Source organism: Centruroides vittatus, unplaced genomic scaffold, assembly GCF_030686945.1.
Source record: "Centruroides vittatus isolate TY-2023 unplaced genomic scaffold, ASM3068694v2 contig_1416, whole genome shotgun sequence".
Lineage (NCBI taxonomy): Eukaryota > Metazoa > Arthropoda > Arachnida > Scorpiones > Buthidae > Centruroides > Centruroides vittatus.
This window is the reverse complement of record NW_027120889.1, coordinates 1,330,676-1,355,134: the sequence shown is the minus strand read 5'-3', so window position 1 is coordinate 1,355,134 and position 24,459 is coordinate 1,330,676. Positions and strand designations below refer to the sequence as shown.

At 32.2% G+C, this 24,459-nt stretch overlaps 1 protein-coding gene and 1 long non-coding RNA gene across 6 annotated transcripts in view; one reads left to right on the top strand and one right to left on the bottom strand.

The window, feature by feature from the left end:
* Positions 1-24,459, bottom strand: part of LOC136968212 (uncharacterized) — a 208,931-nt gene that overhangs the window by 24,916 nt on the left and 159,556 nt on the right. The gene's annotated exons all lie outside the window — the stretch shown is intronic.
* POSH (Plenty of SH3s) overlaps positions 17,136-24,459 on the top strand; it is a 57,192-nt gene continuing 49,868 nt past the window's right edge. For 4 of the 5 annotated variants that reach the window (XM_067262186.1, XM_067262188.1, XM_067262187.1 and 1 more), the window contains exon 1: positions 17,136-17,494. The gene's annotated coding sequence lies outside the window, so the exon portion shown is untranslated. Of the gene's footprint in view, positions 17,495-17,591; positions 17,617-24,459 lie in introns of those variants that run through there. The other variant, XM_067262185.1, reaches the window with a different exon arrangement.

The window sequence follows — 24,459 nt, the reverse complement described above, 5'->3', positions numbered from 1 at the left end:
AAATTTAATAGCACCAATCCCCCTAATACCCCAAGCCTCCTGCAAAATTTCAGAAATTTTTGACAAAAAGTACAAGAATTATGCTTCAAAGAGGCTGAAAAAAATCATGCCCCCATACACACTAACATCCATTTATACAGAGAAAAAAACCACCCTCAAAGTTTCATGGTCATTTGTTTTGACAAATTGCCATACTTTCCCTGTGTTATATATATCATAGTAGAGCCAGGAAAGTAAATTGCAGCACAATATGGAATCCAAAAGTCATCTAAGAGCAGATGCAAAACTGGAATTATAAAATCTACGAAGCAGTTATTCAAGCTGTTTGCTGTGGTTGAATGTGTCGATCAGTACCACATACAACAAAATTTTGTGTAAATACGTATGCCACCCAAATTAGTCTCGTGTTTGCATAGACCAAGGATGTCCAACTCGTGGGCTGCACTGCAGCCTTCTTAATATTTTTATGTGGCCCACTGCACCCTAAATTTTTTATATTATGTATTTTCATTTATTTTGGTAAACTATGTCGTAAAAATTATTCTCATTACACTTGATACATTTTGATGTCATATCGACATAATTGGTGTTAAAAAAACTGTTTTATCTAGAGAACTGTTATGCATTCTGTTAATTATAAATACATTTAAAACATTTCTAAAATTGTTGCTATTACTATAATGAATAACAATTTTGTCCAATATTTCTAAATATAGTGCAAAATTTTATTATGGTATATCAAGGACACTACTAGAGAAAAATACATGCAAAGTATTGACCACAATAAGTATATTTCATAGTTCTTTCATGTGCAGAATGTCAAAAGCTGGAGAAGTATTGATTGTTGACTTCAGTGGCACTAAGAGTTGGTTAACCTAACATTCGTCATCTGCTAAACACAAATCTTTACGTAAGAAGATTCTATTGTACAATAGATTACACTGGTGTGGAATTTTATTTTTAGTATTATTATTTAAAGTAAAATGAATGTGACCAAAAGTTCTGGTAGAAACCATATAAAATAGTTGGATGGAAAGACAAACATTTAATACATATTTTATTTTATAGTTTTTAATCAAAAATATAAATTGGGAATAAAAGTATTTATCCTGTTTTATTCAATGGGGTGGTTTGGTTTATTTATATACAGCAATGTGACACATGGGCAATCTGCCAAAGGGAGATGTCTCCCAGGAGGACTTTTAAGAGAAACTGTGCTTTATCCAAATCTTACAAAGAAAACCCAGAAAACTCCATATGGTCAGCCCATTGTCAGTTCATGAACCTATGATCTACTATCAGTCTTTAGTGGTTTTTCACTTGGTCACTGATTGGATCAATGGAGGTGATGTAGGACAGGGCCTGACATAACCAAGACAGACCACCCACTGAAAAATTTCTGGGAATTTTTGACCGTCTGCATTTATTCCTGGTTACTCTTAGAACCTTAACTCGGTGGTTTTTAAGCAGGGTGTTGCAAAATAGTGCTGAGTAGAGCCACAATACTTCTTACATGAAGTAGTGGATTAAATATTATACTGTGTAGGCCAAGGGACTCAGAAGAGAGGAAGGTCTGAGAACAAAACAAACAAAAAAATAAGAAAAATGTCTTAGTTGATATATTGTTTAACATAACTAAAGTCACTTTATTTAACAAAATGTGGGACAGGCAGCCCCATGGAAACTCAGCACAGGCCATGGTAAAACCTCTGGGCCCCTCGCCCCTCCTACATTTCTGTTCCATCCTAATAACCCAACTGGATGTGACTAGGGTGGCCATCACCCAATGCCTAAAAAGGAGGACACTGTTGGGGGTAACCCTGCTCACACTGTTGACTTATCCGTGCTTTCCGTTCTTTTATACATGATAAATAAATAAACAAGAAATAAATGTATGGAATGTTTAATAATCAGTGATAATATTAAACGTCGAAAACCATATGTGAAGTAATAAATGGAAACAATGTAACAAATGTTGAGAAAGAGAAAAACATTCAGTATTTTATTAAAAAACAAAAGAAAAACCAAGCAACTGAGCATGACTATCTACTTTTTATATTTCTGTTCTTTGCTTGCCATTTTCAGTAGTTTGTTGTTGGCAAGAAATGTTTTGTACATAGCTGGGCACTCTTCTGCCAAAGTCCGAAGACGATCGGTTAGACCTTTCATTCTTGCCATGCTCTCGTCCAATAAACATTTGTAAACACTTGTGAAATTCTTTGGCCTCAATGAAGAAAATGGCCAAAGTGTCACTAGGTCAAAGTGGTGTGGGCCATCTAAAAATGTTAACCGGTTCCCTCAATTCATTCGAAGTGACAACTGAACTATTTTTGTACACATTTTTCATCACCCCAAAAAAGAGGACAAATTGATTGAGTGATACCAGATGGAGGACAGAGTAGTCAAATGCCTGACAATCCAGCGAAAAGCCAGATGTCTGGCCACCCTAGATGTGACCCACCAATCGTTTTATTTCGGGAGATTTTTCCATAACCTCTCCTCCACACATTGCAGTGATATAGTACGTCCTTGCAAAGAAATTTCCTTTAAAAATGGGTTCTCAGTCCCCTATAAGGGTCCTGGCCTGTTACACCATCGTACCCCTCTCGTCAGGGCTAGAGATGAGACAAGACTAGAGGAGCAATATTAAAGTTCAGCTTAGGACCTTTATGGTAGCTGCTACACCACTGCTTACATGTATTAGTAAAAGTACAAAAAGCACAACTGTACTATACATTGATAAATAAGTAGGGATGCCGCAAGAAAAAATTACCAGGTTGGGAGTGTTAGTAATAGAAAGATGTTGAAAAACACTAAAATATTCCAAGTAGTGTACAACATTTCTAATGTTACTCTTTAAATAATGAATGATAACTATCGTAATTTATTATGCGCTCTTGGCACGATACCAAAATGTTTAGTTCTTTGATAAATAAATTTATCTTTTATGTGCGCCGTGGTAATTATTTTTAAAATGAAGTCAACGTTACAACTATTATAAGAAAAAGTTTATTTTTATTAGACGATTAGCTACGCGACAAAAAACACTAAACAACAATATTTAAAATTTTCCTACAAAGATACTAAATAAAAACTCAGCATCGAGTTGCGTTGCGTAACTTTCCAGGCAAAAACATTTAATATTGCGTGTGGCGCCATCTGTTATGTTATTTTTTTAAAAGTTTAATTTTATTATTACTATTTTAACATAGCAAAAACCATAGCATAAGTTTAATTTTGAGGGTACAGGTGAGTTTTATAATAATAAAAAGAAATTGTAAACAGTAAAAACGAGTAAAATCATCATTAAGTCTGACCCTACTGGAGATACACACGACCTCCTTTATCTCTCCACCCCCCAACCTTTAATCACCAAAATTTACTACCATCAGTCTCCCTATTAAACAAACCTTTCTGCAAAATTTCAGAAATTTTTGACAAAAATCAGAGGAGTTATTAACACGCTCGCTACCGACATAAAAATTTAAACCATAAGCTGTTTTTCTATTTCCTTAATGTACTAGACTAGGGATGGCGAACCTATGGCACGCGTGCCCAAAGTGGCACGTAAGAGAAATCATCTGGCACGTAATGTATCATATGATTTCTGTCTTTTTCAATCATCCTTTCTGTTTATCACCTGATCATCTTTTTTTCAATCAGATTTTTTACATTTATTCGAATTAAAGCGTATTCATTTAATTTCTTTAAATATCATTATTCGAAGTCTAAGTGGCACGCATTAACATCTTTAAAGCTAAGTATGCTTACAATATGGCACGCGGACTCAAAAAGGTTCGCCATCCCTGTACTAGACAACCACCTTCAGAATGAAGTTCAAGAAAAAAACCTGGAAAACTCCACCGTTAGCGAGGTGCGAACCCGCGACCAACTACTAGTGTCAGCGGCGTAGCAATCGAAAATGGCGCCTAGGGAACGTATCAAAGTTGCTCTCCTTCGTAAATTATTTTAATATAAAAAGCAGATGCACTAAATAAAACAGCCTGTTTGGCCAACTCACCTTTTCCCGCCAAATACGGATTGAAGTTTAAGTTTGATTAATGTAATAGTGAATGGTGACTTTCAAAGCTGTTTCTAAGCGAAAATTGCATTCAATGAATCAGTAAAGAACTTTACGAGTAAAAAACTAACTTAAAACCTTTTTTTTCCGTTTCACCCCAAACAAAAGCAAATTGAAGCGTTGACAGTTAAAGTTTACGATTTTAACTATCAACTGCTAGCAGTGAAATATTGCTTTTAATTATCAAAATACGGTTAATTATGATATATTTATTAAACATTTACGCAGAAATAAAATTGATAATCATATTTAAACAGCGCTTATACATAATTCATCAACTGTACATTAACTTAATTAAGTCTGTTTGTATTCTTTGTTATTGTAACAATGAATGATAATGGTTTCTTTAATTCTTTTGTTACAATAAGGATATATTATTGTTGATTATAAGAATAAATTCCGGTTGTTTTGAAGGCAAGACTCGTGTTTCTAGCCATAAAAGGTAAGAAAAAATACGACTTAACTACTTCCATAGAACGTGCATTAATTTACAATAAATTTGGGAGAATAATAGGTTAAGTTGAGCCAAAATAATACGAATTTGTTCAATTTTCCGTCTAAAGATTATAGTTTATAAGCCGGATTTATGATAAATTCGATATAAACGAGTTAAACTAACAGGCTAACAGCATCGCCATCTAGTCGTATATATTCATATATGTTTTTTTTTTTAAATTTGATAAATATTTTATATTTATTTTTATGTAGAGAATGCAGTTAATGAAAAAGATTATTCTTCTGTTGATTTTTTTTTTTTTCGTTCTGTGCTGTGGCATTGAGTTTCTTTTCAAGAGATGCCCCAGGTAATTTATATATATCTTATATATAAAATTCTCGTGTCACAATGTTAGTTACCGTACTCCTCCGAAACGGCTTTACCGATTTTTACCAAATTTTATATGCATATTCAGTAGGTCTGAGAATCGGCTACTATCTATTTTTCATACCCCTACACCATTTCCCCCTTTCAAAAATATATTTATATATGGATTAAGGCTTTTATGTCCAACAGATGGCGCTAACTTCCGACGACCTAAGTTTGCTTTTCTGTGAGGCATTCTGCTTTTCTGTGAGAATGGACTGAAGCAGATCATTTTCTATCTATCTATATAAATAAAATATAACGTTCGTTTGTTCCTACCGATTCCTTTGAAATTTTGACACAACGTTGCATTCGAATACGCACGTGTTTTTATATAATATACATGTCGAAATCCCCCCAGTGGGGGGAGATGGACGGGATTAAGGCTTACTGTGAAGAACTCGGCTTTTATTATACTATTTTAGATGCGTTTTTGATTGCGTTTTAATAGGGTACGTCAAGAGAATGTACACTAAGAAGGGATTTTTTGAAATTCTCCCCACGGGGGAAGTGTGATACATTTATAATAGATACATTTTGAGCCACAACAACGCGTGGCCGGGTCAGCTAGTATATATATATATATATATTATATTTCAAACGATTATTAATACAATACTAATTCATAAACATTAATTATAATAACGATAATTATATTATTATTTTGTTGGGTTAAGTGAGATATACTCGGTTAACACCGGTGGCTGTGTACTATGCCGGACCAAAGTCAAGGCATAGTAACCAAAACAGAAATTAAAGAAGTGTATCAGTGTGTGTGTCTGTATTCAGGAATTTTCTCACAATATGACATGTATTCAATATAGTGGCCTTCTGTAGTGTGATGTATGTGTTTCTATTCAATTGTAATGTGCCCAGGCTTTTGTTGTAGTGTGTGTGGTATGACACCTGTAGAGGAGAGAACAACAGGTACAATAAGCACCTTATCCATCCTCCACAGATGCCTTATTTCCTGGGCGAGTTCTGTGTACTTGCTAATTTTTTCAGTGCATGCGTTTTGTATATTGTGAGTGTTTGGAATGGATATGTCTATAATGTATGTGATTTTATTGTGTTTGTCAATGAGTGTGATGTCTGGTCTGTTGTGGTAAATTGTTTTATCTGTGATTATGGCTCTGTCGTAGTACATTTTGTGCATGTTGTTTTCCAATACTGTCTGTGGAATGTATTTGTAGTATGGTTTGTGGATGTCTACTAATTTGTGTTTCTTTGCAAGCTCTTGGTGTATTATATTTGCTACTTGATTATGTCTGTGTAAATAATCTGTCTGTGCCAAGAGCTTGCAACCAGAGGTGATGTGTTGTATAGTTTCTGGCATGATGTGACATTTTCTGCATGTGTCATTTGTGAGTGTTGCATCTTTGAGTATGTGTTTTCTGTAGTTTTTAGTATTTATGACCTGATCCTGTATGGCAATCATGAATCCTTCCGTCTCCCCAAAGAGGCATCCCCGAGCTAACCAGCTGTTTGACGCAGTTTTGTCAACAAAATCCTGGGCCAGATCGTAAGGATGCCTGCCATGGAGTGCCTTTCGAGCCCACGATTGCTTAATGGTGTCTATGCTTTTTATATGTTGTGTTGTGTCCATATGATGTGAGTGTAAGTTTAATGGTGTGTTATTCGAGTCTGCTAGAGTTACTGCTTTATGTAATTGTGATGTTTCTTGTTTTTTGTAGAAAAACTCTCGCAGTGACTGTATTTGTTTGTAGTGAAGGTTAACTATGTCAATCAGGCCACGTCCGCCATCTTTACGTGGAAGGGTTAATCTTTCTGTGGCGGATTTAGGATGATGTTGTTTATGCTTAGTAAGTGTTGTTCTTGTTTTCCTTTGGAGTTGCTCAAGATCAGTGTGAGTCCAATGTATAACTCCAAAAGAATATGTGAGTACTGGGATGACATATGTGTTTATTGCTTTAACTGTGTGTTTTGCATTTAATTGTGTTCTGAGAATAGCATTTAACCTACTTTGGTATTCTTTAATTAATCTTTGCTTTATTTGTGTATGTTCTGTTAGTTTGGCCTGTTGGAATCCTAAATACTTGTAGAACTCGCCCTCTTTCATGGATTCAATAACGTCTCCATTTCCAAGTGCAAAATCTTCTTTCTTCAGGATTCCTTTTTCTATGTGAAGTGTTTTGCATTTATCTAGGCCAAATTCCATTTGTATGTCCTTGGTGTATGAATGTGTGATTTGTAGGAGTTGATGAAGTTGTTTTTGTGTGGATGCATAAAGTTTTATGTCATCCATGTACATGAGATGTGACAGTGTATACTGTGTTGTTTTTTCGTGTCTGATATTGTAACCATATTGCGTGTTGTTTAACATGTTGGATAATGGGTTCAGGGCTAAGCAGAACCAGAGAGGACTCAAGGAATCTCCTTGAAAAATTCCTCGCCTAATAAAAATTTGGTTTGTTTGTATGGAAGTGTTATGGGCCCTGAGATGTAGTGTTGTTCTCCAGTGCTGCATAGTGTTTTGAAAGAATGCAATGAGTGATGGATGTATTTTGTACATGTGTAGAATATGTAGCAGCCAACTGTGTGGAACACTGTCGAATGCTTTTCTGTAGTCTATATATGCCATGTGTATGTTTCTGTGTTGTCTGTGTGCTTGCCGTAGAATGACTGAATCTATGAGTAACTGTTCTTTGCATCCCCTGTGGTTTCTACGACAACCTTTTTGTTGTTCTGTTAGAATGTCGTGTTCTTCAACATGTTTGTATATTTTGTTTGCAATACAGGATGTCAATAATTTGTAGAGTGTTGGAAGACATGTAATTGGTCTGTATTGTGTGGGGTCTGTGGTATTGTTGTTTTTAGGTTTCATGTAGGTGATGCCCTGAGTAAGAAAATTTGGCATGTCTTGTGGATTGATGATGATGTGTGTTAGATGTTTAGCTAGTTCCTGGTGCAGTGATGTAAACTTTTTGTACCAGAAATTGTGAATGTTGTCTACACCAGGTGTCTTCCAGTTGTGTGTTCTGTTAACAGTGTATTGGAAATCATGTATGTTTATTTCAACACAGGGCATAGTTGGTATGTTGTGCAAGTTTCTGTTCTCCTCCTCGATCCAGCCTGCATCAGCATTGTGCGTGACAGCACTGGACCAAAGAGAAGACCAATATGTTGTGAGTTGTTCTTCTGTTGGTGTGCCACTGTGCTGTGTATCAGTGTTTGCTTTGTTATTAATTTGTCTGTAAAAGAGTTTTTCATTGTTTGTAAATAATTTATTTTGTTGTTTTCGTAGTGTACATGTTTTGTATCGTTTGAGTCTACGTGCTTTGGCAGCAAGTTTTTGTTTTAGTGTATCAATGTATTCTGTAATGCGTGTGTTGTGATGTTCATGTTTTGTGTGTGTTTTTATTTTCTTGAAAATGTTTTTGAGCTGTTTCCTTAATTTGGGTGTTATGTTGTTTTTAGTGTATTGTGTTAGCCTGCCTAATTGCTGTCTAATGTCATTTATTTGTGTTTCTATTCTTCTCTGCCAGGCAGGCTTGTGATAGAATTTTGTTTTCTGTGTGTTTGTCTGTGATTGTACTTTCAGCCCATGGTGTGTCACTACTGTGACTGCTCCAGCATAAACTAATGTATGAATGTCTGCGAGTGTAGAAATTGAATGAATGTAGTGTGGTAGTAAGTGAGTGTTTACATAATTTAGTGTTTTTCCTACTTCCTTTGACGTGTTGATTTTTGGTATTCGTGGTCGTTGTGTGGGATCTGTACCTGTATATTTAGTGAGTGTTTCCTGAAATATAAGTGAGAGCGTATTAACTAAATCCAAGTCTATGTTATCAGTGATGGATGAGGAAGTGTCTGTAGTATCATTAGTGGTAATTGTTGTATGTGTGTTATTATCAATGCTTGTTGCTGGATTATCCTGACAGGTTACATGATCTTCATTAATGTTAGATGTTTCTGTCTGTTGATGTATTTGATCAGCAACCTGTTGTTTGATAAGTTCAAGTGTTGTTTGTGGAATAAGGTTGTTGTGTATAATTGTTCTTTTTTGATCAACAACCCTTTGTTCGGTGACAGTGAGATGAGGATACTGTTGTGTGAATCTATGGTGTAGTTGTTGTCTGTATGCTGTCATGTTTGTTTCGAGTTTTGTGATGGTGTAATAAGTACGGATGATAAACTCGTTCATTTCTACTGTCCATTTCATCCGTTGGCGTGGTTTTCCAGCCTTTGTGGTCTGTGGATGCATTGCCACAGAAACACCAAGGCTGGGTTGGTTCCTCACATCTGTTGAGGGCATTGCAGTCGCCATGCTTGGGCCGGTGCTGCTTTCGCCACCGGTAACCAAGGGAGACTGTGACCTATTTTTCGAACGTGAGCCTCTGCCTAACCCACGAACGCGGACCTTGTTAACCCGGGCGACGTCCGAGCCGGTATCACACTTTGATCTAGTTATTACCATGATGAATATCTCCACAGAATGTGGGTGTGGTCACTCTTAGCTTCATTTCTCCCCATAGACCTTACTGGCATGAGTGTCCCTACCAGGAGCTTATGCTCCAGCCTGCATTGCCCTATGGATCAGTAAAATTACTGGGCTCTCCCACCACGACCAGGTGGTGACCACGGGAGAGATATTATTATTATGTTGGGTTAAGTTAGATATACTCGGTTAACACCGGTGGCTAAGTACTATGCCGGACCAAAGTCAAGGCATAGTAACCAAAACAGAAATTAAAGAAGTGTATCAGTGTGTGTGTCTGTATTCAGGAATTTTCTCACAATATGACATGTATTCAATATAGTGGCCTTCTGTAGAGTGATGTATGTGTTTCTATTCAATTCTAATGTGCCCAGGCTTTTGTGTAGTGTGTGTGGTATGACACCTGTAGAGGAGAGAACAACAGGTACAATAAGCACCCTATCCATCCTCCACAGATGCCTTATTTCCTGGGCGAGTTCTGTGTACTTGCTAATTTTTTCAGTGCATGCGTTTTGTATATTGTGAGTGTTTGGAATGGATATGTCTATAATGTATGTGATTTTATTGTGTTTGTCAATGAGTGTGATGTCTGGTCTGTTATGGTAAATTGTTTTATCTGTGATTATGGCTCTGTCGTAGTACATTTTGTGCGTGTTGTTTTCCAATACTGTCTGTGGAATGTATTTGTAGTATGGTTCGTGGATGTCTGCTAATTTGTGTTTCTTTGCAAGCTCTTGGTGTATTATATTTGCTACTTGGTTATGTCTGTGTAAATAATCTGTCTGTGCCAAGAGCTTGCAACCAGAGGTGATGTGTTGTATAGTTTCTGGCATGATGTGACATTTTCTGCATGTGTCATTTGTGAGTGTTGCATCTTTGAGTATGTGTTTTCTGTAGTTTTTAGTATTTATGACCTGTTATTATTATTATTATTATGTTGGGTTAAGTGAGATATACTCGGTTAACACCGGTGGCTGTGTACTATGCCGGACCAGAGTCAAGGCATAGTAACCAAAACAGAAATTAAAGAAGTGTATCAGTGTGTGTGTCTGTATTCAGGAATTTTCTCACAATATGACATGTATTCAATATAGTGGCCTTCTGTAGAGTGATGTATGTGTTTTTATTCAATTCTAATGTGCCCAGGCTTTTGTGTAGTGTGTGTGGTATGACACCTGTAGAGGAGAGAACTACAGGTACAATAAGCACCCTATCCATCCTCCACAGATGCCTTATTTCCTGGGCGAGTTCTGTGTACTTGCTAATTTTTTCAGTGCATGCGTTTTGTATATTGTGAGTGTTTGGAATGGATATGTCTATAATGTATGTGATTTTATTGTGTTTGTCAATGAGTGTGATGTCTGGTCTGTTCTGGTAAATTGTTTTATCTGTGATTATGGCTCTGTCGTAGTACATTTTGTGCGTGTCGTTTTCCAATACTGTCTGTGGAATGTATTTGTAGTATGGTTCGTGGATGTCTGCTAATTTGTGTTTCTTTGCAAGCTCTTGGTGTATTATATTTGCTACTTGGTTATGTCTGTGTAAATAATCTGTCTGTGCCAAGAGCTTGCAACCAGAGGTGATGTGTTGTATAGTTTCTGGCATGATGTGACATTTTCTGCATGTGTCATTTGTGAGTGTTGCATCTTTGAGTATGTGTTTTCTGTAGTTTTTAGTATTTATGACCTGATCCTGTATGGCAATCATGAATCCTTCCGTCTCCCCAAAGAGGCATCCCCGAGCTAACCAGCTGTTTGACGCAGTTTTGTCAACAAAATCCTGGGCCAGATCGTAAGGATGCCTGCCATGGAGTGCCTTTCGAGCCCACGATTGCTTAATGGTGTCTATGCTTTTTATATGTTGTGTTGTGTCCATATGATGTGAGTGTAAGTTTAATGGTGTGTTATTCGAGTCTGCTAGAGTTACTGCTTTATGTAATTGTGATGTTTCTTGTTTTTTGTAGAAAAACTCTCGCAGTGACTGTATTTGTTTGTAGTGAAGGTTAACTATGTCAATCAGGCCACGTCCGCCATCTTTACGTGGAAGGGTTAATCTTTCTGTGGCAGATTTAGGATGATGTTGTTTATGCTTAGTAAGTGTTGTTCTTGTTTTCCTTTGGAGTTGCTCAAGATCAGTGTGAGTCCAATGTATAACTCCAAAAGAATATGTGAGTACTGGGATGACATATGTGTTTATTGCTTTAACTGTGTGTTTTGCATTTAATTGTGTTCTGAGAATAGCATTTAACCTACTTTGGTATTCTTTAATTAATCTTTGCTTTATTTGTGTATGTTCTGTTAGTTTGGCCTGTTGGAATCCTAAATACTTGTAGAACTCGCCCTCTTCATGGATTCAATAACGTCTCCATTTCCAAGTGCAAAATCTTCTTTCTTCAGGATTCCTTTTTCTATGTGAAGTGTTTTGCATTTATCTAGGCCAAATTCCATTTGTATGTCCTTGGTGTATGAATGTGTGATTTGTAGGAGTTGATGAAGTTGTTTTTGTGTGGATGCATAAAGTTTTATGTCATCCATGTACATGAGATGTGACAGTGTAAACTGTGTTGTTTTTTCCGTGTCTGATATTGTAACCATATTGCGTGTTGTTTAACATGTTGGATAATGGGTTCAGGGCTAAGCAGAACCAGAGAGGACTCAAGGAATCTCCTTGAAAAATTCCTCGCCTAATAAAAATTTGGTTTGTTTGTATGGAAGTGTTACTAACCCTGAGATGTAGTGTTGTTCTCCAGTGCTGCATAGTGTTTTGAAAGAATGCAATGAGTGATGGATGTATTTTGTACATGTGTAGAATATGTAGCAGCCAACTGTGTGGAACACTGTCGAATGCTTTTCTGTAGTCTATATATGCCATGTGTATGTTTCTGTGTTGTCTGTGTGCTTGCCGTAGAATGACTGAATCTATGAGTAACTGTTCTTTGCATCCCCTGTGGTTTCTACGACAACCTTTTTGTTGTTCCGTTAGAATGTCGTGTTCTTCAACATGTTTGTATATTTTGTTTGCAATACAGGATGTCAATAATTTGTAGAGTGTTGGAAGACATGTAATTGGTCTGTATTGTGTGGGGTCTGTGGTATTGTTGTTTTTAGGTTTCATGTAGGTGATGCCCTGAGTAAGAAAATTTGGCATGTCTTGTGGATTGATGATGATGTGTGTTAGATGTTTAGCTAGTTCCTGGTGCAGTGATGTAAACTTTTTGTACCAGAAATTGTGAATGTTGTCTACACCAGGTGTCTTCCAGTTGTGTGTTCTGTTAACAGTGTATTGGAAATCATGTATGTTTATTTCAACACAGGGCATAGTTGGTATGTTGTGCAAGTTTCTGTTCTCCTCCTCGATCCAGCCTGCATCAGCATTGTGCGTGACAGCACTGGACCAAAGAGAAGACCAATATGTTGTGAGTTCTTCTTCTGTTGGTGTGCCACTGTGCTGTGTATCAGTGTTTGCTTTGTTATTAATTTGTCTGTAAAAGAGTTTTTCATTGTTTGTAAATAATTTATTTTGTTGTTTTCGTAGTGTACATGTTTTGTATCGTTTGAGTCTATTATTATTATTATTATTATTATTATTATTATTATTATTATTATTATTATTATTATTATTATTATTATTATTATTATTATATAGGCAAGAAAACAGAAAAAGGACGATTTTACTTGTCATGCAAAAGTCAAAAGCAGCCATTTTATGATTTTAATGGTTAGACTTTAAATGCTTACTCGTCATATTATCTAAATTAATTTACAGAGTTTTGAATTAAACATTTGCTATAAAACATTGTAAATTATTAAATATAAATCTTAAATTATAATAATTAACATTTCTAGATATGTTTGAAAATATTAAAAGATCCATCCTGAGCATCTCTACTTGCATGAAGAGTTATTTCGCACCACTCTATATTAAGCTTGCAGAAAACTTGAGCTGTATTTTAGATAATACAAAATATTTTTTCTGCACATTTCTCTTCCATTTGCAAGTATACACATTCATTGCACGAGAATATTTCATCGAATGGATGCACGTAACTTCGAGTATCATTTGCCAATGGAGTCGAATAGCCTGGATTATTATTAAGGAATGGATCTATAGATTATTATGTATTTTGGAAGAAAATATTGCAAAAATGAAGCAAAAATTAAAGCCCGAAGATCTGAAAATTGTTCATCCAAAACAAAAGCAATATAATACTATAAGAGAGAGTGACTTCAGCGCATTTTGGAAAATACCAGGAATCATTGCATTGGTTACTATTTTAATCGTAAGTAATATGGAAAAATAAGCAATTACTGTGTTTATCTGTATTAAAATTTTTTGCATTTTGAGTAAATATAATTATCTTTCAGTGCCAAGGAATTGAAATATATTTTGGGATAAACATTATTGAGTTTCTCTTAGAAAGTAATTTTATCAATATTTACTACTTTCATATTTTTTTTCTTGTAGATTTTACTAAAATTAATTTAATTTTATTTATTTTTACAGCTGTACAAGATTCATCCGATGTGTGGAATTCACACTAGCCTGAAATATAATTATTTCATGAAAATTTTCATGAGCAGAAATCAAAATCATTTAATTTTTAATATTTTTTTAAAAATTGGTTTAAAATTTCACCAAAATTTAAGTTTCATCATTTTGATTGGTTTCATTTAAATAAACGCTAAAATTCAATAAAATAATTTTTTCTTGATATTATGAGACTTAAATTGCAAATAAATAAAACATATATTTTTAAAATTTATATTGCTGAATAATTTTTTAACCAATCAGCGCTACCTAGATCTGTCGTAGGTTCGGCTATGGTCCAATGATCCGCGGCCAATCAGCGTCGTGGATTCAAAACTACTGGTCGTTTTCCAACCGACTTCTGCAGCGTCAACTAATTTGAATAAAATAAAAAGAAACGAGAAAAGGCGGGAATCGTACAGTACGTCCAGACGATTCTATCCCGACACTGACAATTAGATAACAAATCAAGTAGCTTCAATAACGCTCGCTCGCTCGGGAGTATTTAAATCAGAATCACAAATCACATGTAAACAAAATAAACAACTGCGCGAGAAGTGTCGAATTCGAACGAGCAAGTGCACGGTCTGCGCGCACCACTCACTCCCTCTCGCTCATTCGCGAACGAGATTGTTTGATATGAATTGATTTATTTTGATTTTTAAGTTTAATAACTGGCGATTTTGCGCGCCCCCTTTAAAAGACACCCGGGGCACGTGCCCTACTTGCCCCACCCTAGCTACGCCACTGACCAGTGTTCAATGGCTTTATCCCCTCGTCCACTGATAGGTCTTGTGAAAGATTTCGAATTCAATCCAGTCGAAATCCACACAGTTTAAAGTGAGCGGTTTTTTAATACTCTCCGTAGGCACTAAGAGAACCTTTTTATTAGGTCCATCGTAAGTTTTGCCAAAACCTACAATAGTGATGAAGAACGGAGTCTGACATATTCGAGACGGACCACCAAAAACCAAAAAATTCTTTGTTTTCGACTGCCTGGATTCGATCACGGATCTCTACAACAGTAGGCTGATGCCTTAACCTCTCGACCATCTGACTGTCTTATCATGAGCAACATGAGCAAAATACCGTTTTCCATCCCTTAATCTTGTTGGTTCCATTATGGACCGTCACTGGTAGCTGGCGTGGGTTCGCGCTTCGCTAATGGGCTGGCAAATAGAGTTTTCCAGGTTTTCTTTACGTGTCTTACATCTAATTAGGAGCCAGTTTTTCGTAAAAGTCTGACCTTCTTCCTTGCAGATCGCCCAAGTCTCGCGTTGTGTTACATCATCAATCCAATTCAATCGAATCCCATTGTGAACCAGATTCCTAGTCAAGTTGACAACAGATCACCGATCTGCTGCCAATATTAATATCATTTTTTTAAATTAATTTTTATATGATTAGTGACTAAAACAAAAATTCAGTGTAAATTAATAATTCGGCTTTGTTTGAATTAAGGGGATTTCGAGGATTTAACTCCTCACAAAGTTTTTTCCGAAAATTCATTCGCATTTAAAAAATTTCTGTCGCTTACTACGAAGGTGGAGTGATACACATTCAGGATCCAGCTAAACAGACACCAATTTTATTCTGGAAATAGTTTATAGATGGGAAAATAACAAAGTTCTAGAATGCTTTGTTACCGAATGTTATAATCTAGATGGGTTGATAATAATAATAATAAGCGCAGAGTGCAAACAGTTAGGGGTTGAAAGCTAAAATTTAGTACACAGGGTACGTCATGAGAAGGTACAGTACCTTACACTAAGGATTGTTGGTAATCCTCCCGCGGGAGAGAAGAAGAGAGTTAAGGCTTACCCTGGAGAACTCGGCTCTACTGTATTATTTTAGATGCGGTTTTTTTTGTGTGTTTTTTTGCGGGAAATCGAACATATTTTTTGACTCGTAAAAATTCTCTAATTAGCCTCGGAAGAGGGGGACCTAATTCTTGCACCCGGTGAAAACGGATAATAATAATAATAAGAACCGAGCCCAAACAATTAGGAGTTGAAAGTTGAAATTTGTTACACGGTTAGGGTAGGTCATGAGAATGTATACTAGGAAGGGATTTTTGTAAATTCCATCCCATAGGAAAGAGGCGGAGAGAATTAGTTTTAGTTAGTATAAAGTGTAAATAATAAAGATGGAAAATAAATAGTGGCACATATAGTATACATTTTGGCACTTAATAAATATTTTAATCATTTCCACCTTTCGGGTAACCCAAAAACAATAAATCCAAAATAAACGAATTTGAAAAATTTGAAATACAATTTTCCGAACTTTTTTAGGTTTTAGAATTTAAAATTATTTTATTCAGGTAAGGTTATCACCAGGTAAGTTAATTCTCCATTATAATGAAAAATTTTCTAATATTTTATTTTATAGGTTATTTAATTTTTTTATTTTTTAGGTTACTTAAATAAAAAATCTTTTTAAATACTAAAGATTTTATTCAGTTAAACCATTCAAAGGGGATAAATGTTACCCATTGCCCCCAGGGTTGCAATAAACAATTAACTACTTGCAGCTAGTAAAGCAATCTTCCTACGACTGGTTGAAAAGTGGTTTAGTCTGATTTGACAAGGTCCAACTTATTTTGGAAGGACTATTTATAATTTGTATTTATTTTATATCAGTTCGGTTTCTCTTTAGTCTATTGTATTGTTATTCTGTTTCTATATTAGGGATCTCAAACTCAAACGCAGCAAAGGGCCAGTCAAATAGATGTACATCAAACCAGGCTATATTCATTATTATTCGGTAGACCAAAACACTGTAAACTAAAAACAGGCTGTAACAAAGACACTTTACGTAAACAGAAGTTTGAATTTTGTGTTTTAATCCCAGCAAGATTGAGTTTTAGAAAAGAAATCAAGGCCGCTGGCCGGATACAAAGCCTTAACAGGATGTATCAGACCAGCGACTCCTTGTTTATTTTGTGAAAATTAGTAAATTACGTTTTACCGCGTGCACTGTATGATTACAGTGCACGCGATTTATTAAAGGAAAACAATATATATATATATATATTAATATAAATGACACTGATTTTAGTTTAATTACAGTAACATAAAATTAAAATAAAAAATTCCAACGTTTCCAACCAAAAACACGCGAGATATTTTAACAAATAAATAACGATTGGCGGGACGATGACTAAAAAGAAGGACAATCCCGGAAAATCGGGACGCCTGGCAACGTTGTTGTACTAAATACACGCTATCGATATTTAAAAAATAAGTTATTAAAAAATTTTTTCGTTAGTCATTTTAAATTTCAGGTAGATCAATTTGAATTTTAATCAATAAACCAATGTAGGAAAGAAAAAATAGAAAAAAAAAGAAATTGAATAATAAGTCTCTACAATATCGATGATTATGGACGAAGAAGATGGTCGTGTGTTGCTCTTGGTGTGAAATTGTTAGAAATTTCTACGCGAGTATCGATGAAAGGAAAAACGAGATTTAAGTTGCGTGTGAGAAACTAAATACGAATTGACCAATCGGACAATTAATAATGGGATGTTTGTAGCGATTAGCATTGTACTACGTCACACAAAGTAAGTTTCTTTTGACACTTGCAAGATGTTCTTGACTTCCGCTCATAATCATGTTTTACATGGAATGTTAAATCGCTTGACTCGTACAGAACCAAATGCCAAACTTATGATTCTTTTCTCACGTAAGTTGATATAAATGGCTCGTGTTTGATGTAATCTTTGTTAACATATCTTAACAAAGATTAATAAATTTAGTCTACATCTAATTATAATTATAATATCATATGGTTTTATTTAAAAATATAATAATATCCCAAGTTGAAGAATTACCTAATCATATTCTATCAGATTCATTTAGGTAAAGATGCTGTTATTGATGATATATTAATGTGGGTATTTTATTTATTTATTTTCCTTTATAAGGGGTGAAACACTGATAAACACATACATTCTATTATGTAATGTAACTGTTAAAAATAGAGTAAAAAGTTTAAAAATATAATCAATTTTAAACCTGTTAATTAAAATTAAGTTTACGTACTTAAAATATTTTTATACGTGCGTTATCTTACGTTTGTACGGTTCGGACTACGGTTGTGAAAGTTTAAAATTATTATTATCGTGGGTATTTTATTATTTTGTTTCATTAAATGATCATACCATAACTGGAAAGTCGACATGCTTCGAATTAGCTACTTGTGCTTTAACTCCCGAATATAGAATCTTGAATTTATTGACTCCCGTGGTTTCATTGATAATAAAATTGGATTTGTGAAACTATAAAAAGATTGGATTACACTGAACTTGCTATTTGTTAGTTAAATACATAAAAAAATAATAATAATAATTTTGTTGTTAGCCAGATTTTATTTCACTGATGATAAGCAAATGCTTGAAATATATTTTATAAGATTGATTTGTTTCAGTATTTAATTTGAATATTAATGATATAATTTTTATATTAAACATGTTTGCTGATTGATTTAAAATGTCAGAATATAAATAATTTTAAGTAGTATAAATATGTATTTAATTAAAGACAGATATTATATTTATATAAAGCTGATTTCAATTGAGTCTAAATCTGATAAAAATGATTATATTTTATACATTGAAACTGTCTTCAAATAGATTAAATGCACTCATTTCCATGAGTCATATTTTTCCTATTGATTTAGTAATTACTTTCCTATTTAAATTTTTCTTTCATTTGTTTTAAATGATCAAATCTAAAAGTTTTAAAATGTGAGATTTGAAGTCAATTTAAAATATCCATTACATTCTTTAAATCTACAGTTTAAAGATTGTATTCTTATTGATTAATAAATTATTTAGCTTGATTGTTATCAATATATGATAATTATAATGTAAAAATTACAATATTCTACAGATTTCATTATCAATAACATTATGCTTTATTATTTATATAAAAAAAAAAATTATGGTGATTTGTAGAAAAATCTATATAGACTTTTTAAAATCAATTTTGATTGGGATAATCTCTTTATTTTCATTGCGTCTTTTAAATGTTTAAATTCTATATCTGTATATAGAATATCAGTTTTAAGGTATGTATTTCGAATTTGACTATGTATATGCATATCAATATTTTCATTAAAAAATAATACCAAAAATGGAAAATCCAACAATTAAATGTAATTAATTTTTAAAAATTATTTTTCAATTTGTTGAGACAAATTGGCATTATTTCCATTGTTATAACACAGACTAATCTTCAATTGGTCAATGTTTTGTTTGTTAATACTTTATATTTGTTGTAATTGTGATTATAATTAAATATATAGGCTACTTTGACCTTTGATTAACTTTCTTTAAATAATCCCAAATATATATAATTAGATTTATATATTAAATTCTTTTTGTGTTATGATTTAATAATGTATTCAAATTCCTTTATCACTTAATCATTATTGTAAAATAACTCCTAATAAAAGTTTTTAACTTTTATTAGGAGTTATGTCTGTTATGAATAGATTAATAATTAAAAAGATGACAGAACTGTTTTATATAGTTAATATATACAGAATAATTTAATTCATTTCAAAATTGAAATGTTTTTCTTATTCATCAATTTATTCTTTTGTAATCTTTTGACAAGATTAATGTCAATTACTAGAATGATAAGCTTGTTTCTGAACTATTAACTTGTACTGTGTACTTGATTATTAAACTGTGCATATTCATTAGCATAAAATAGTTTAAGATAATTGCAAACTCTCATTACAACTATTTAGATATTAGTGTTTATTTAATATGTTTAGATTAGAATTTGATTTATAGAATATGGCAATTATTATAAATTTTGAATAATATATAAATATATATGATAACTCAACAGCTTGTGATTAAATGGAAATATTTAAGAATAAAATTACTGACTTCAGTTATACTATCATTCCTCCTGTGTCCTTTTATTTTTAAAGATGACCCACTAACTGGATAGAAAATGTGCAAGTTTCTCCAAAGTGTTAAAGATATATTATTTGTGCTTTACTTCAGTTATGTTGCCACAAATCCATAAATATTGTTAATTTTACACAGTCATGATATGGTTGCATCTCATACAAATTGTTCATATTGGATTACTGCAAGGTCACACTTGTCAATCAATATGATGTGAAAGTAATTATCTAAACCCAGCTTTTTTTCAAAGTTCAGTTTATTAAAAAAAAATTAAAATATATTAACAAATGGCAAATTAAAAGTAAATTAACTTTTTAAAACAAGTAAGGAGCTGATATTAATGAATAAATGAACTAACTGCTTAGTTCAGATAGCATCATTTCCATTAAAGGCGTTTTCAGCCAAATATCTGACCATCCTTGGCTTAGAACAATTTGTTTAACAGATGAGAACGATGTGAAATATACATAAAATTTAAGAAAAGGACACACACAACAGAAATAATGTTAGAATAAATTAAAATATATAAATTCTGTTTTAGAATTATTCTAATACATTGCCAGAAAATTATTATAACAGAATATAATCGTTTTAGATATTTTAATTTAAAATTTAACTTTTCATCTGGATAATTCAGACTTTACTCATTGCAATTTTTTCCTACAGGTAATTTTTATTCTAGAAACATTATAGATAAAACAAGTAATCCCAATTTAGTAATATGATTACAGGCATAGGAGTAGCTAGGGGGGTGGTAGGAGCAGCCTGCCCCGGGTGTCACGAGAGCTCGCACCAGCTGAAAATCTTACTGTGATTTATTCTATAAATCTAAACTGATACGTCGCAATATCGCATATTCAATATAGCGTTCAAGTTGCTCGAGTGCGAAGATATTACAATTCAACAGTGTTTTATCAAAGAGTTAAAAAGGGTGACACCACTATATCTGCACCGGGTGTCACCCATGCTAGCTATGCCACTGATTACAGGATGTTTCGGGAGAGCTGGTCGGTTGCTGTGTGATGCACAGTAGCAAGAATGAATCTGTTAATTTGTAAAAAGTACAGGTTATATAAATTTAATAGAATAGAAGCACCTTTCAGATTGCTACTATATACAATCTTTAAATATTCCAGAGCACCATTTGGGTAATTTATAGCTCCTGGCTTTGATTCGTGAAATAAATTATATACCTGTTATAAGTTATTCTTCTAAGTTATATATCCTTCTGCTGCTTAATTAAAAGTGAAAAAAATTTATTAATTATTATATTATATATAATTTATTTTATTTTGTTATATTTATCTTTAACCCAAATCAAATTAGATTTTGAATTTTTGTAGTTGTTACTGAAGTTGCTTGTTTAAAAAACTTAAAATATTTGAAGGTTAATTTTAAATATTTCCTAGTGTACTATTAAGAAAGTGTTGCTAGTTTCGTACAGATTTTTGCTTTTATTTCTTATAGTTATACTGTAAGACAAGTATTTCTAGTTTAGACAGAGTAAAATAAATAAAGCATAAGTTTTCAAATGTTATTTTCGAATAACGAAAACAAGTTTGAAATGCTTAATGAAATTTGTAAACTCTAAACTAAATCACTCTTATTTGTTATAAATTCAGTTCAATTCAAAATCATGGAATTTCCCATTCTTATAAGTTTTTTTTTTTTTTTATCAATAACAAACAAACTATGAATTTTTTGTCTGTTTAAACATTACAAGTAAATGCTAAATTGTGTTTATATTTTTCTTGTTTTGTGTGTTCTTATTCATTAATATCATTTGAATTTTATAAAAACTTTTTAAAAATAGAATCTGAAAATGATACCAAAAAGTCTTCAATTTTATTTGCAAATATCATAAATACTTAAAAAAATTGCTGAAAATTTTTAAATTTGGTTTTTAAAATTACTAAAATTGATGTGAAAAACTTTTGTATTAAATATTTTTTGTTTTGTTCTTGTATATTTTTAAGAGGGAAATTTTTTTGTGTAAATTATAAAAAGGGGTGACTTATTTGCAAATTCACTGCATTGTTAAAGAAAATGAAACTGGTTTGTGTTTAATCTGACACAGGAAATCGATCTGAGAAATTAGTCGATTCATAAACGTTATTTCATTAAACAAAATTCTTAAATTTTTTTTCTATTACTGATTGTAATAAGTATGTTCACAATATTTAGTTTTATCAACAAATACTGAATATGTAAAAGATAGAATATATATTCAGGGTATTTTATTTTTATGACTTCATAAAATAAAGCTGTAAAAGATTATGAATTATTTTATTCTGTTCATAAATTTGGCAAGGACAAACAAACTGAGTTATATAGGAACTAAAAAATATTTTTAAATATAAACTAAACATAAAAAAAGAATGTAGGGAGAGGGTAAAACAGATTTTTCAATTATTAACTCTGCTAAAAAGCTAATGAATGTTGAGTTCCTTTATTGAAAAAAGCAAAAATTTGAGAATTTATCCGTAACTGAAATAATTTTAATCCAACAGAACATAACACTCAGCTTTTATTTTAAATAAATGAAATTGCATAGCTCTATAGATTATGTCTGAGAAAAATTGTAAATCATTGATCATTTCCTTGATTATTTGACGATGAGAGAATTTATGTTCAAAAACAAATTCTTTGTTCTACAGAATTCCATTTTTAACTATCTTTTAAGTTTTACCTGATGATACTTTTGTAAATATATTAAAAGCCATATATATTCTTCTTATCTGTTTGTTTTATGATATATCTCTGAGTATTGTGAATTCATGTTTTCCCCCTCAGTTGAGTTCTATATGTACTCTTAACAAATGAGCAGCATTTATTTAAAGATAACTAATTAAATAAGTATTTCATTGTTTAAAGCATTTTTAAAATAAATAAAATATTCTTATCATTAATTTATTTCAGACAACTTTATGTATATTGATTATGGATGGGTGGTTTAAAATCAATAAAGTCAGAAAAAAAAGTGTTTTCACTGACACAAATGCAAAAATTATATTTGAAAGTTTTATTTTGGAAGATATGCAGTGGTTACTAATAACGAGGGTATAATATTGATTAATATATCACTAATTGTTGATATTAAAATTTATATTATAGAGTAATTCTTAATATAGAATGAAAACATGTCAATGAATATAAAAAACTGTTTTTGGCTAAGTAATAATTTCATTTTTATATGGAGATAAATTAAATTTAGCTTTAATAATTTATTTTGAAATATTATTTTAAAAAAATAAAGTGTAAATGCTTAAACAACAACTCTTCAAATTGTTTTATTTGTAATTTAAATTTATTGTAAAAAGTAAGTCGAATTTAATGCAGCTACAGTAATAAATTACAATTGAAAAAAATTACAAAGCTTTACACTTAATTTGTCTTTTGTAATGATAGAAATTTTCTTTTTAATCCTTGAGAGTAATATTATTATTATTATTTTTATTTATTTTCAAAAAGTAGGTATTTAGTAATTATTAAATGAATGTGATTTAATATGAACAAATTTTTTTTTCAGTAAATACTGAACATAGATATATTGTTATACTGTATATATATATTACATACATTATATATATATATATATGAACAAATTGTATAATGTATGTATATAATAATGTATGTAAGTATACGTGTGTGTACATAAATCTTTTATTATGTAATCAAAATTTAGAGAGACACTCGACACAAATTAAGAAGCCAGAAATTTTAATAATGATAAGGTGTTAATAGTCTTTAATAACTTAAAAACTAAATGTTTTTGGAAGTTTTTAAATTTCCATCTTCTGATCCAACATAAAAGAACATTCTAAACATATTGTTTGAAATCTGATGTCTCTGTTTAAGCACAAAGAATTTTTGGCCACTGCAGTTGTATGTATTTTTCAAATTCAGAATTAAGTAGCAGATATTCTTTGTGTTTAAATGGAGACATTCAATTTCAAACAATATGTTTAGAATGTTCTTTCATTACGTCTGATCTCAGGATGGAAATGTAAAAATTCCGAAATGTTTATCTTAATTGTTAAACAGTTTTCTAGCTTCTTATTTGAGTTGAGTGTCTGTGGTATCGATGTGACATTATTATTGAAAGTGCAAGTGAAGAAGTGTGAATTTAAATATGAAACTGTCTTTCCAGTTAAAAACAAACAATTATAAATATAATTTATACTAATAGGCTATAGTCTAAATGTTAAATAATTTTAGTATTATAATAACCATTTTTTTTATTTAATTTAATTGAAAGTTGTTAGAGTAATACAATTGAACTTATTTATACATTTCTCAATTGTATTTTTTTTACAATCATACATTAAATATAATTTAACTTTCCACTTCTATTCCGTTTTACAAATATCAATTTGTAACCAGTTCAAACACTGTTACTCCAGGAATTATCACATCTACAGATTCCAAAAGTACTAGCCAATCAACAACTTTACCCAGGTGCATTTTGGAAATTACAATATTTCCCTCCTCAGTGGGGTTTCTTTCAAACACAAACACACACTTTTTTGATACTCTATTAAATATACAATAAATGCAATAAATTTACAATTATACATCATCTGAAAATTTAAAATGTTTAC